This window comes from Protopterus annectens, chromosome 5.part0 (assembly GCF_019279795.1).
Source record: "Protopterus annectens isolate FY-2018-M chromosome 5.part0, PAN1.0, whole genome shotgun sequence".
Lineage (NCBI taxonomy): Eukaryota > Metazoa > Chordata > Ceratodontiformes > Protopteridae > Protopterus > Protopterus annectens.
In genome coordinates this window covers 491,776,485-491,789,683 of record NC_056735.1, presented here as the reverse complement: position 1 = coordinate 491,789,683, position 13,199 = coordinate 491,776,485, and the positions used below count along the sequence as shown (strand labels likewise).

Here is a 13,199-nt window from a genome sequence, read left to right as displayed (position 1 = left end):
TCATTCTACTGCATGAAGCTGACCTCAAAAAGGTAAGTATGAGCATTTAGTTATAGTTCATTTTTTTAGGGTCCACTGAGGGGCCAGGCAACATGCAGAACACTATTGTCATTCCATATTGCTTCAAATCTGAAGTGACAGTTTTAGAAATATCTTTATAAAATATAAAATGATCAATACAATGTTGTCTGTTTTCATCCATTGAAAAATGTGGGTTGACAGATCTGATGGAATCCAACCTAGGCACCAATCTTTAAGCTTATTGGATCCTGAGCTGTGACTCCTCCCCTACCCATAATTCCCTAGGTTGCTCCTCAGATACTCAGATCTCATTTGCCACTCAAATAGTGTGGCTGTGCACAGAGAGCTCATTCACAATAGGTTAAAATATTTATATATTTTCTCTGTCTTACTGCAACTCCTCTCCAACCATGACAGTCTTCCTCTCACCAACTTCATCTCTTATTGTTATAACTTTTCTTCTTTTAATTGTCCTGACTTCAGTGTAGTTTAACACTTAAGGCCTTTGGTGTCTGTCCCACAGTGAAGGTCTCTTTGTTGTTCTTGCTTTTTCTTATTTAGCTAACAAAAACGAGTCCTTTTTACCTTTGGGCCTTTCTTTACCATGTCAGAGTTGACAGGTTTGAAAAAGTTCTCAGAGTGTTGGCACAAGCTGCCTCCACAAGCCCCACACTCCAAGTGTGTTTACTATCTTGGTACCATGCATCTGGACAGTGAATGCCAGTCCTATGCAGCATTTTGTGCCAGGTCATTCCAGACAAGCTGGGACAAGCTGGATCAAAAGGGGTTTCATCTAGCACAGACTGGGTCTATAGTATCACCATCTTCAGCTTCTAAATGTGATAAACAGAAAACCAGAGTCCCAGAAAAGGATAAAGACAAAGATAAGACAGAAAAAGGGAAAGAAAAAAGCAAATCTCCACCAGGACTTCAAAAAAGTGATATCTTGCTTACATCTGTGACACCAACCATATCCAAGAAGAGATTCAGAGCCAGAGTTTCAGTGCCAAATTCTGGGTGGGGAGTTGACAATGAAGATATCAAGCTGTTTCACCCCCTCTGAACTTCAGCCCTGAATAGCTTGGATCTAAGATTGACTTTGGAGGGTGAGACTCCTTGGTGTGGACACTTTCCTCTCTTCTTCAGAATGGAGGTAGTCTTTGGCTCCAGTGGCAGCATTGGCTTTTGAGGCTTTTGAAAGGTTGTTGGCCACTAATGAAGAAAAGGTAGCTTCAACTAGTTCAGTTCCACCAAATCCCATCTGCACTCTGCATCTTCACCTCTACATCCTAATCGACAGGGACAGTTGGTGCCAATTGTCTCTCAGAAAATTTGCTTTGTTTGCTCCCTGTCCAACTCAGACCTCTTGCAGAGAGTGTTCCTAGAGAGAGGACACGTAAATGGAAGCACCTAAAGTCTTCACCAGAATCTTTCACCAAAGATACCAAATTGGAAGAAGGGGAGGATTCCCTTTGCTCTCTCACTCTCTCTCTGTCTGTCTGAAGACATCATCTTTGGTGACATCCTCAAATTATTGAAGCAGAGAGGGGTTGGTCATACTAAGACCCTTCACTTGATGAGTCAGTAATCTTGGAGGCTTTTGGTACCCAACTAACATCTTCCTGGGTGGTACCACCCATTGACCCTCTTATAGATCTTATGGCTCAATGATATGGAAGGATCCAGATGTGGTGGGGCTAGTTCTCAAAATGGCCAATAGAATCTTATCAGCACTTTCAGACTGGAAGCACTGGAGTAAAGGGCAATATCTTTACAACATTTTCTGATAGCAATACACATCCCTGTGTCCTCCAATGTATTGACAAACAAACTGAGCAGGACAATGCAGATACCTCACAAATGGTCCCTCTATCCTACAGTGACACAAACAATTTGCAATCGCTGGGACCAACCTTCCTGTGACCTATTTGCGTCCTCTGTTAACAACAACAAATACAGCAGGTATTTTGCCCTGATTTTCCCCACAGGGAGAGTCATAAAGGGGTGCTATAGTCCATAATTGGCCCCTGAGTCTCCTGTATGCTTTTCCCCCTTTAGCAATAATGAACAAATTGCAAGGCCAGGGTGATCCTCATTGCCCCTTTTTAGCACTGACCAACATGGTTCCACTTCCTATGGCCTCTTCTAGAATATCCTCCATGGATGTTGGATCATTATCCAGATTTTCAATCTCACCTGTCTGGACTGCCTCCTCCGGATCAGAAATCCATGAAGCTAACAGTATAGTTCCTCCAGTTTTAACAATAGCAAGAGATGCCCGGGTTTCCCCTGCAGTAGTCAATATTCTTTCTGCTTCACAGAAACCGTCAACTAAGAAAGTTTATAATAGTAAATGGAAGACATTTTCAATTTGGTCATATTCCAGAGGTATAGAATCTTTTCCAGCTCATTTTGCCAGCATTTTTGTCTGGTCTCTTTGACAAAGGCTGTAGCTTTGCAAATATTAAGATTCATTTGGTAGCTATCTCCAATTTTCATGTAGGTCTTAGTGATACATTGATTGCATCCCTCAAGATCTCAAAACCCTTTCTTAAAGGCATATTTCTGTTGAGACATCCCATTAGAGACCTAGCACCCCCATGGGACATCACCATTCTTTTACAGGCTTTAACTCAGGCTCCATTTGAGCCTATGAACACATTAGATTTAAAATTTCTTAAATGGAAAAACATTTTCCTAGTCACAGTAGCATCAGCTAGGTAAATCTCAAAACTAAAAGCTCCCTCATCAAAGCTCCCATATCTAGTACTTAACAAAAACAGGGTTCCTTTTGAAGTAATGTACCTTTTATTCCTAAGGTAGCATCCAATGCTAATTTTTATCAGTCTATACATCTTCCTGTTTTTATTTCCAAGATTCCCTAACCAAGCAGAATATCTTCTACATGTGTTAGATGTTCATAGACAAACTCAGATTCTATATTCACAGAACAAAGGACTTCAGAAAGAATGACCCATTATTAATTTCATTTGCTAAACCAAAATTAGGAAAAGCAGTTTCTAAAGTGACCTTATCTGAATTGCTCTCAGATTGCATTTCCTAAGTATATTATAAGAACAATTTGCCTTTAACAGCTAAGCCTAAAGCACATTCAACAACAGCAGTTTCTCCTTCTCTAGCCTTCAACAGAGGATTAGCCATTGATATCTGTGTAGCAGCTATATGGCCAACTGTGCACACTTTTGTTTATTACTGTAAGTTTGGCACACAGACAAGATCATGTTCATCCTTTGGTTTCACCTTACTCAGGCATATCCTCTGATACCATCCAGTTTGACAGCTTAGGATTATGTTCCACATGTTTGTACTGATGAAAACAGCCTACATTGGATATGAAAGCTATATAATTACCATAAAGTTAGATCCATGTTGTCGGATTTTTGTCTGCTTCAAACTCCCTTCTACCCCCCCTTCCAAATTGTCACTTTTAACTGCTAGTTGATTGAGTGGATGTTACTCCCTGTCTGTGGGCAGTCTCACTAGAATAGTATACATTTCATAAGCTCTTTCACCTCAATAGTTTAATCTCTCTCGAGCAGGAATTATCTTTCCCTAGATAAATTCAGATATCTATGTATGTACATATTTTCAATATTGTTGAGGCAAACTTGATCCGAGTATCTGAGGAGCAACCTTGGGAATTATGGGTAAGGGAGGAGTCAGAGCTCTGGATCCGATAAGCTTTGAGATCAGTGCCAAGGTCAGATTCTGTCAGATCCGACAACCCACATGTTTGAAGCATACGAAAATCATACAACATGTATCTAACGTTGTGGTAGGTACCTAACTTTCATATTTCATTCAGTGATTCTGAACTCTAGAGCATTACCACCAGTGGTTGTGTAAAGTATAAACTGAAGTTTTATGCACATATCTTTTTCTGGCGAGTAGAAGGTATCACCAGATTCATCTGGTAATATGATGGTTAAACTACAGTTGGCTGAGTTGAATCTGCCTGCTGCTGTGAGTCTGAGAGTTCAACATCTTGAGTAGACTCACCAAGATTTAAAGAGGTTAGGGCAGCTCTGCAAGGTAGGAATCAGGACTGAAAAAATACCAACCAAGGTGTAGCCAGTTGTTGTCAAAGCAGGAATGAACATGATAAGAAACATTACCTGCCAGGAAAATAAGGTGGCCCATGTGACTATGCACTACAAAGATTGCACAAACCTTACAAGCCATGATGTGGATCACTATATAAGTAGTTCTGAGTTTGCAAAATCATTGTGGATCACCAAATGTACTGCAGCATTGACTCTTCTACCACCTGTACTGCAGGTGGTATTTTGCTGGCTCAGGGCCAGTACTTGTGCCACAGATATCCCATAACTTTTAATAGACTGTGCACATATCTGCCAGCTATAACCTAGGATGACCTGTACAATCTGAAGAGTTATATCACCTACATGTCACACTGTGTAGTAAAAGGGCTGTAATACCTAGCCTGACTATGTGAAACCTGGAAGCAATATTCTGTGGGCTGACACCTGTAGCCTCCCAAGTGTACTGCTTTATGTAGCAGCAGTAGTGCCTTAACTTCCAACTGCCCATTGCAAGAGGCAAAGTGCTACATCTGTTCATCAGTCAGCAGCTGTGCAGTCTCTGTCTCTCTCTCTCTCTTTCTCTCTGTTTTTGGAACAGGTAGTCTAGCAGTTGGTGCAAAGTATTAAGGCTATGATCTATTAATGAGCAACATCCTGTAGACCAGAGTTTGATTCTGTCTAGGCCCCCACAGTGTGCTTCTGCAACAACTTTACTGGGCAGCTATACACACACACATATATATATATATATATATATATATATATATATATATATATATATATATATATAAAAGAATACCTTACAAAATCTTGGACCTGCTCCTGGCTGAACCTACTATACTTCTCTTATCCCCTTTCAGCCTAGATCACACTCACGACCCTGTCCAGCCTCCTACTCCAGTCCTTTTGTTTTCCCCACTACCTTATCTTATTTAATTCATCTTTGCACACCTTTCCTCTACCTCTTTCTGCCCTACTCACCTAAGCTACCTGAAGGCACCCTAACCTGCAGTCTTCTTATGATCTCCTCCTCTCCATCCTTCTTCCTTCTGTAATCATAATATGAAAACCTAACTCACTGTCTCTAATCATGTAATCTCTGATATCTCCTTAAATATCTTATTAGAATTGTCGTAGGTCTCATTTATCACATACTAATCTATGTAACAAGCAATACAACTTCTGAATTTTTCCTCACATGTTCTCCAGCTCATGTTTTTTTTTTCAGTTCACTCTGCTGTGAAATGTATGTTCTATCTTTTTCTCATTACATTTTTTTCCCTCTTATGGTTTGTAGTGTAACATGATACTTATTGATTTAAAATTTTGTATTTGCTGTTTTATAATGTAACACAGTACTTTGTGACTGAAAATATCTATACTAGATTTTTGAAATATTGTGATTTTGGAGTTTTTCTCCCCGGGCCTACACTGAAGATGGGCACTTTCTGGCCTAGTCAGACTTTCCCAGTAAACAAATGTCAAACAAATAAATAAATAAATAAACATAGTTCTCTTTGTTGCATATCTAAATGGGGAGGGTTGGGCACACTACTAGAACAGCTTAGCAGTCAGACAGCTACACAACCTTCTGTATTCTTGGGATGTTCAGAACAAGTATACTCAGTGTGTAGAGTTATTGGGAAATGTGGTGTGACCACAATATGTGTAGTCTGCCGAGAAATAAAATGTTTGGAATATTATAATAAATCACTGTGAAGTGGGAGAAAAAAAGGTTTTGTTAAGTAACACATGCTTTCGATATACTTGCTACTTATGATATTATACGTTTCACCAAAGTATGCCACAATAGCAATAGCTGAGAGTTGATAGCTGCTTGAAGTAAGAGTCATTTCTTGGTGGCATTAATAGCTTATCACAGTGGTAACCACACTATGGAAAGGGGTGCTGCACCTAAAAGTATTGCAATTCACTATGTGTCTAAAAAGATTATTCTGAAGCATTAATAAGAAATTAAGGGTGTACTATTCTTTAAATAATGGAGGTACATTACATTATATGAGATTTCTTTTAGGTTTATCGAAAAGGTCTGGAATGCAAAAAATGTACATGAATAAGAAATAAGTATAAAATATTGCTCCAAATAACAACAAATGATTGAGTTATAGTCACAAATCCCAGTCAAAGACTACAACCAAATTCGGACCATATATTGTTCATGGGGTCATCCAAATTTGAAATACAGTAAACAATCATAAGGCATATAATAAGCATGCATAAACATTCTGCTACTCATAAGATTTATAAGCATAGGATACAAATGTATAAGCCTCAGCACTCACTAAATGGCAGCAATATCAGTAAACATAACATGTCATGCAGAATATTACCTGCTCAAAATGTGCTTTGTAAAAGTAGTACATATTTACAGTTATACTATGGGAATGAGGTTTTATGACTAATATGTACAATATATCAATCCTGAATTAGATATAGGAAGGAGAATTGTGGTTAAGTATAGAGCACACTATTTAAGTTGTAGGGAAAAATGGTTAAAGGCATGTGAGTTATGTTGTGACACCTTTCATATAGCATATGCTGGTGGCTTCTTTGTGAAGAAACATGTAGAGGTAAATGGTTAAGGGCATGTGAATTATGTTGTGACACTGACACCTCTCTTATAGTCTATACAGGTGGCTTCTTTGTGAAGAAGCATTTTTAGTTGCTTATGGAGTTTTCTGAATTGTGGAGAGTGAATGGATATTAAGTGGAAAAAGCCAGTATATACAGAGCCAGAACTGAGAAGCTGTGGTCAGTGCTGTGTAGTCTATTCCTAGGGGCAATTAGGGCTGGAGTAGCATTAGAATGAGATCTTAGGTTGTAGTTGGTATTTCTTTTGCTGAAATTACTGGCAAGAGGAAAGATTCCAGGTTTAGCAGTTTATATGTGACTAAGGCTAGGAGCAAAGTGCTTCTTTGTTCCATTGGCAGCCATTTTACTCTTGTAAGTACATTTCAGTGATGATATTTCTTAAGTGGAAGTGTAATGAATCTACAGATGGTCTTGACTTAGATCACTGCTGCAGCAGTCCTTACCTCTAGCCCTTAAGGCTTTTGGGGGTGAAGGTCTGGTAGACCCCACAGTGCTTGATGTTATGATCTGCTCCAAGGCAGATTTTGCAATGATTATGGTAGTCCTTATGGAGGATTTTTTTTACCGCAGCCTCATCTCCCTTTTTTAGACATAAGCAACTAGAATTGTAAAAAGACACTACAAAATCAACAGTACCCAACTACAATAAGAAAATAAATAAAGTTTTGTAGCATAGTTATCTACTCCCAAGGTCAATTATGTGGACTACATGGAAGATGAAAGAAATTACTGTGATGACAGACAATAAAGAGAGCATCTGCATTTGTGAACGGTGGTAAAAAATGTCCAAAATGGTATAGACAGAAGCCTTTCTTATATCAGCAGGCTTGGATGTGCCAGAAGCTGGCTGCATGCCATAAAGAAAGAGGAAAGATCCTGTACTCTAGACATATGGCTGTATTTATGGGGGCACCAAAGGACTTAGTCCCAACAATAAAGAATCCTGCAACAACCATCTATTTGAACATGTACTATTATGCTAAGTTACCTATGCAGTTGTAAAATTCTGGCATCTGTAGTCTGGAGGGAGTGCTGTTTTTATCTGGAATATTTACTAAGATTAGTACACCATATTTAAATTGTGCCAGGAGAATGCCTTTGTCAATGGCTGTTCTGTTTTTGGGGGAGAGAAAGTGAGAGGTCTTTAATCAGAAAATTAGGAAGTGCATTGCTGACTTGTTTGTTTGCATATGATACCGGAAGTTAACATTTATATCCAGCCAGCCAGCCAGATTCCTAGCCATTTGAAGTATGAGGTTGTTTTATGGGTCCAGGGTTGCTGTCTTGCATGGTTCAGGGCTTGGCTATGGTCTTGAGTTTCTGTCTAATGTCTAATATTATTGACTTTGTTTTGGAGTTTAATATAATTTTGCTATTGGTGAGCCAGGTGAATAAAAGGTCTGCATCTAATTCACTTCAGATGTGGTGCAGAGGAGCTGACCCTATAAATAAGCATGCTGTGAGCATAAGGAATAACTTTGTTCTGAAGAAGGTCCTTTGAAACTTTTCAGATAAACAAGCAGAACAGTACTGGGGATAATTTGGATCCTTGAGATACTCCTTTGGTTATATTTGCTGGTGAGGAGATTGCAGTGTCTAAAGAAATATGTCCTCAATTTAGTACTGTTTCTAAGTAAGTATGTCCTTAGCTTATTCCAGTCTGCCGCTTTAATCTTTGGATTGTCTGCTTCTTTGCAATCAGATTATTCTTTATAGAGTATGATTTCATTCAAATTTTTGAAAGTGCATTTTGGAAGTCATGGAATATAAATTCTTCTATTTTGGGATGTAATAATATTCCAGCATTTTGCTAACTGTCCCAACCAGTTGAGCTGTAGAAACAAAACTGCTCTGTATTCTAATTTCCTTTGCAATGTTATTTATCTATTGACATTTGATTACCGGGAAAGAACAACTCGGTAGAAGCCCATTTTCAGAGGAGGCCTAGGGTAAATGCTCCAAATTATTACAAAACATTTCAAGAGCAATAATTTTACAGTCTTCAAAAATAAAACAAAAACATCTACATTTTAAAGAAGTATAACAAATTAGACATATTATAAAAACATTGGTTAAGAATCTATACGAGGTATATATATGGGAATCATTTAATATTGAGAAATTTTAGACAGTTTTTAGATAAATGAAAAGTAAGTTAGTCTAATGGAAATATAAATTGCAATATGAAGTCAGGGAAAACTGGCTTATGGTATATTTAGAGAGAAGGTCAGGGAAGAGTATTTGATAGCAGGAAGGAAGGAAGTGAAGAAGGGAGAGTAAGGCGGTATAGAATGAAAAGGTGCTTTTTCACATTTAGGAATATAGTTTATCCTGGTTTTGAGCAAGAACAGAACCAGATTTTAGGAAGTCTTTCAGAGTGGTTTGAAAAATGGGAGGGAGAGTATAGACCTGATGGGTACAGGTAAGGAGTTTCAGGCCTTAGTAACTTGTACAAGTACAGACAATGCCCAGCAGATTTGCTAAGTTTGTAGACAGACAGGAGTTTTTGGTCACTGGATTGCAATGAATGACTGAGAACATAGTTGTGTCGAATATTTTGTAGTACAGGACAGGCAGATGGATGCTGGATAATTTTATAGGTGGTTAGAATCTGTGTGTATGATAGTTGATGTGACAGTTCTAGCCAATTTAGGATTTTCAGTGCTATACAGTAGTGGGCTCTGAATAGTTTTAATTTTTGTGAAGCCTGGAGGTTATTAAAGATGGGAGTGCATTAAGAAGAGTGGGGAGGAGATGAGTAGTGGCAAGTGTAGTTTTAGTTGCATTGGTGAGAAAGTTTTTGGCTATGTAAAGTATCCCTAGTTGTTGATGTGCGTTTCTTATGCAATTTTTATATGCAGGTCGAATGTAAGATTATCATCCACTATCACCCCTAATAGTTTACTATGAGACATGACTTCAGTGGTTGTATTATCAAGAGAGAAGACTTTAAATTTTGTTTTGTCATGAGAGAGGGATTTGGGGGGGAAAAGTAGTAGTGTGGTATTTTTTGGGTTGAGCATGAGTTGTGAGTTACGAAGGCATGTTTCAGTGGCTATTAAAAATTCATGAGTAATGTTTTGGAGGTGCACCATGTTGTCAGCTGCACAAATGAAAGTGGAATCATCTCCATATTGTGTTAGGGTGGCCTGTTGTGTGGATGTATAGAGGGTGCTGGTGAAAATGTTAAAGAGGAGGGGACCAAGGATAGAGCTTTGTTGTTCACTGGTGGTGACTGGGAAGTAAGGAGAGAGCATGGAGTGCCATTTTACTGAATGATACCTATTGGTCAAATACCCTTTGAACCACAGAAGGGTGGGCTGAGAAAGACCTAGTGAGGACATTTGAAGTAGATGTTTGCTGTGAAAAACTGTGTTGAAGGCTTTAAATAAGTCTAGAAATAAGGAAGAGACTAGTTTGTCATTGTCTGTAGCTTATTGACAGTATCTGTATAGGTTAGAAGTGCAGTCTTAGTACTATGGGAAGGATGGAAGCCATGTTGTGTAGGGGGATAGGAGTTCTTCCTGCAGGGGACAGTCTAGCAATTGTTTCTGAATACATTTTTGAAGTATTTTGGTGAGATGAGATAAGGTTAATATAGTCTAAAGTTATTAACGTTTGTTGAATTTCCTTCTTTGTGCAGAGGGACAATGTGTGACTTTTTCCAGAGAGAGGGAACATGGGATTCCTGGATTGACCTATTTATAAGGATTGAGACCGGATAGGCAGTTCTATTGGCTGCTATTTTTATGTACTCATTTGGAAGGTCATCAGCTGAAGAAGAGCATGGTTTAAGTTTGATTAAGAGTAGATTTAAATAGGATGTAGACACAGGTTTGAAGGTGAAAGTGGATGTGGTGATATGTGACTGTCGGATTAGATGTTGAGGAATCCTTGGATGGAGCTACTGTACTATCTATAAAATAAGAGTTGAACTGTGGTGCATTTTCAACTGGTGAATTGTCAGGAGAAGGTTTACATTGCATTTTTGACCGGGTTGTAAGATTTCTTTAATGCATGTCCAAATTTGTTAGGGTTGTGTTTAGTATTATACTGAATGTTGTTACAGTATAGTTTTTTGTCTTCATTTATTTGTTTTTTAGTCCGATTGTGAAGCATTCTGAGGTTTTCAAGATAATGAGGTGTTCTATCTTTTTTGCCATTCTTTCCATGCTTCTTCTCTCTTTTGCATTAGCATTACACTTTTTTTTTGGATAGCCAAATTGCATTATTTGTTTTCAGTCTCTTCCTTCTAGGGGGAGCAGGACTATTTAGGATATTTAGAAAAGTTGTATTGAATTCAATTACAGCATCGTCTAAGGGGAGGATTTTTAGGAAGTTCGAGTTAATAGATGACAGTGTAGTAATGAACATTTCTGCGTTAAACTTAGAAATGTTGTGTGATGTTTTATAAATATGCTATTTAACTGGATGTGTGTGCTGTCTAGTCATGTAGTTTGGGTGATGATCGCTGAGAGAGTCTGACAGTATACCTGTGGTGGAGTATTTGCTAGGGTTTGATACTAGAAACCTGTCTAATAGAGAATTTGATGTCTTACTATAATGTGTGGCCTATTAATTAGTTGCATGAAACTGTATAAGTTCATGCTAGATCCAGGGGAGTTAGAGTTTATGTCCAACAAATTGACATTCACATCACCTAGTAATGTTTGTTTTCTCCTGTGGAAATGTTATGGATATCCAATGTAGGATATCTTGCAGTGTAGTTTATTGTCCCCAGGATGGATATAAGGGATAGTAATACATATTTGTTTATTTTGAGGAAAGCAATAAGAAGCTCTGCTGAACTGAATTTTGGTGCTGGTTTGCTGTAAAGGGTGATGTGATGGGTACTGGGAAATCTTAAAGCAATACCACCACCTTTCCTCTTTATACGGTCAGGAGGTAGAACTTAAGAGTCATTTATGCTGGGTTTAAGCCAAGTTTCACTTACAGCGAGAACATCAGGTTTATGTTGGGTAATCCAGGCATGTAGTTCAGCAGTTTTATTTCTTATACATCTAACATTTATTGCAGAAAAAAATTAGATAACCAGGGTTTGGGATTGGCTGTTTCTGGGTTACAGACGTGTGTGGGAGAGAATTATGTTTGTGTTCATTGTGATTGGTGGGACCAGGATTAAGGTGCATATCTCCTCCTAGAAGGAGTTTAGTATATTTGGAAATTATGCATACTTGCTTTTTGGAGAGGATTCTTGCACTTAATTTTGTTTTAGTTTGAGCTGAAGTGCAGTTAATCAGTCGATATTTGGAATAAAGGTGAGGGGACAATATTAAAATGGTTTGCTGCAATATGTGGAGAGTGTGAAGAGGAAAATCATGGATAGCTGGTTAGGACAGAGTTGGACAGATGTTGAGAGATATTATTGAGTCATGTTAGGATGAAAGATGGCACAGCAGGAGGAGGAGAAGAATAGAGTATAAGCTGAAGAGTAGCATAATTAAGTACAGGAATCTGTATTATTATGTAAATCATAGTTACAGAAATTGCTAGTCCATTCATTTATTTATTTTTATTTATTTATTTTGCATTCATTTACCAGGAATGCCCGACTGGGCAATAATGCCCGTTTTCAGCAGAGGCCCAGGAAGAAGAGCTCCACATAGCACATCATGTTACAAAAATATTCAAGAATATTCAATACAGAAAGCATGCAACATAGCAACAAAAACAATCTAGTTTCTAAAGTTCTGTGCAAAAATATTCAACGTAGTCCTTTTGAGGAACATTTAAACAATACCCAGACAGTAATATACAAGTGGTTACCATAAGATCATGATACACTTCTTGCTACAAGAGAAGCTTGTCATGTAAAGCAGCATTTGCAGTTACTAATTAGGAAGGACTGGGTATTTATTAGGTTAGTCTGGGTCTTGACAGTTACATATCCAGGAATTGGATAGATAGGACTTCAGCTAACTTTTCAAGTTCAGTTAGTTATTCTGCATTCTCATTCCATTAGGGAGGGGATTCCAGATTTTGGCAGCTGCACTTGAGTAGAGGGAGTCACCATTCATTCTAAAATCTACTGAAAACCACCCAGTTGCGGAGCTCTGTTTTATTCTCAATGGTCAGAAACATAAAGGATAATCTTTTGTCAGAAGACAGTTGTTTTGCATAATTGCCTGTGTAGTATGCTCTCTAAATATACCTGATTGTTTGTCTTACTTGACATCTACTGCTGCTAAAGTTATGTGTTTTGATGGAATAATTAACCAGTCAGAAATTGGGTGGAATAATTTTGCTAACATCAAAAGTTTAAATACAGTATAACTGTCAACTAAAAATTAACAGCACAGATATGTCTTGTGTACAAACATACTATTTTAAATGTATTACTGTTGAACATGTACTCTGCTGTTTACTGATCTGACTTAATATGATTTTTCATTATTGGTGAAACAGAAATCGACATTAGTAATTCTTAACTCTGCTAGTTAAGAATTTTATTCCTGATTTCACATACTTGAAGATAAATTT

General features: G+C 38.0%; 1 protein-coding gene across 3 annotated transcripts in view; it reads left to right on the top strand.

Annotated features, from left to right (window-relative positions):
- SRPX (sushi repeat containing protein X-linked) overlaps positions 1-13,199 on the top strand; it is a 1,243,861-nt gene that overhangs the window by 1,107,103 nt on the left and 123,559 nt on the right. The window lies entirely within an intron of this gene.